The sequence below is a fragment of the Solanum lycopersicum genome, chromosome 2 (genome assembly GCF_036512215.1).
Source record: "Solanum lycopersicum chromosome 2, SLM_r2.1".
In the NCBI taxonomy this organism is placed as follows: domain Eukaryota; kingdom Viridiplantae; phylum Streptophyta; class Magnoliopsida; order Solanales; family Solanaceae; genus Solanum; species Solanum lycopersicum.
Window position 1 is genome coordinate 14,501,906 of NC_090801.1, and position 2,500 is coordinate 14,504,405.

Sequence of the window (2,500 nt, forward strand, 5' to 3'; positions counted from 1 at the left end):
CCCGACATTAGATGTCGTGCGACGACGCCGATGCCTTCTTTGCAAGGCCAATGCTGACACCCGCCGTTGCGCGCCGCCCAAGGGAGTTGAGAATTTAATCACTGCAAAGATTGTTGGAGGAAGACCAAGGTTCACACAGGGGAACCGCCCCACAGCCCGGTCCATCATAGCGTCTGGCCGTACATGGCCTTACGTGCCCCCGTGCGTGCGACGCCTAGGAGTTAGCCGTAACAGGAGCTCTAGAACTCGCCACTCGCCCGAAAGCACTGCCCGTTTCCACACCAAACGCTATAATAAAACCGATCTTGAGAAGTTCCCTCGGCGGCGCACGTTCGCGCCCCGCAGGACGTCGCTGGCATGTTTTTGTAAGCGCCCAACGGCGTAGCACGGACGAGCCATGCATGCCATCAAGCTCCCACGCAGCACGCCTACTAAGCCCACAGGACGCCCATGGCATCCGCCTTGTAACGCCTCGGTCGCCCCGCAGACGTCGTCGACATGTTTTTGCAAGCGCCCAACGGCGTAGCACGGACGAGCCATGCATGCCATCAAGCGCCCACTGCAGCACGCCTACTAAGCCCACAGGACGCCCTTGACGTCCGCCTGCTTTCGCCTCAGTTGCCCCGCAGACGTCGCTGGCATGTTTTTGTTGACGCCCAACGGCGTAGCACGGACGAGCCATGCATGCGTCAAGCGCCCACGCAGCACACCTACTAAGCCCACAGGACGCCCATGACGTCCGCCTGCCACCGCCTCAAACGCCCCACAGACGTCGCAGGCGTGTTTTTGTAAACGCCCAACGGCGTAGCACGGACGAGCCATGCATGCCGTCAAGCGCCCACGCGCAGCACGCCTACTAAGCCCACAGGACGCCCTCGACGTCCGCCTGCCTTCGCTTCAGTTGCCCCGCAAACGTCGCTAGCATGTTTTTGTAGACGCCCAACGACGTAGCACGGACGAGCCATGCATGCCATCAAGCGCCCACGCAGCACGCCTACTAAGCCCACAGGACGCCCTCGGCGTCCGCCTGCCGTTGCCCACTCGACCCGTCGACGTCGCCAACGTGTTTTTGTAAACGCCCAACGGCGTAGCACGGACAAGCCATGCATGCCATCAAGCGCCCACGCAGCACGCCTGCTAAGCCCACGGGACGCCTATGCCGTCTGCCTGCCTGCGCCTCAGTCTGCCTCCAACACCTCTACCCCCCTTATATATGCTTAAAAAAGTTTTGCCCATGTGACAGGAGTAGACATGGATTTTCCAGAGAATCATAATGAAAATGTACAACCCAAATATGCGCGGGTCTAAGGTACAAACACACATCAGCCTTCATAATTGACTTTAATATGTATAAAAAAATATTTTTCAACAATTTTTTTTAATTTTTATTTTTTCGAAAATTCCGAAAAATTAGTAATAAATTAATAAAAAAATAGGGAAAATATCGAAAAAATATGAAATCAACTCCGAAAATTCACAAATAAATATGTGAACCTTAAAATATAAAATTTAATAAATTTTAATTTTTAAAAAGAGACGTAAAAATTAAAAAGCGTAAAAATAAATTATAAAATAATGATTAAAAGTCGGAAAAATATGGAAATGCTCGAAAACACTTCTCAACATGTCAAATTAATGATAAGATGCATATTTGCACAAACAAAAGATGTTTCAATATCGTACGAACCGTAAAAGTAACGAAAATGATGCGAAAGAGCCACGTTAGGCGGAAACGTTTGAGAATAGATAATGGAAAAGTAGATGAATATGTTTGTTATGCATGGAGGTTGTTTCAAAATCCTTTGATTTATGTACGCCATGAACATCCGCATGTTTTGTTTGGAACTCGATGAATGTTGCGCAAGCCACGACCGATGCGGGCAGGCCACGGCCGACCGTTGTGTGCAGGCACGTCCGACGACGGCCGACCGTTTGTGCTGTCCAAGGGCTATGATGGCATGCCACGCCCGACGACGGCCGAACCGTCCTATGCTGTCAAAGGGCGAAGATGGCATGCCACGCCCGACGTCGTTCGACCGTGTGTGCTGCAAAAAGGCGAAGATGGCATGCCACGCCCGACGCCGTTCGACCGTGTGTGCTGCCCAAAGGCGATGATGGCATGCATGCCACGCCCGACGTCGTTCGACCGTGTGTGCTGCCCAAAGGCGATGATGGCATGCCACGCCCCGACGTCGCTCGACCGTGTGTGCTGCCCAAAGGCGATGATGGCATGCCACGCCCGACGTCGTTCGACCGTGTGTGCTGCCCAAAGGCGATGATGGCATGCCACGCCCGAACGTCGTTCGAACCCGCGTGTGCTGCCCAAAGGCGATGATGGCATGCCACGCCCGACGTCGCTCGACCGTGTGTGCTGCAAAAAGGCGAAGATGGCATGCCACGCCCGACGTCGTTCGACCGTGTGTGCTGCCCAAAGGCGATGATGGCATGCCACGCCGACGTCGCTCGACCGTGTGTGCTGCCCAAAGGCGATGATGGCATG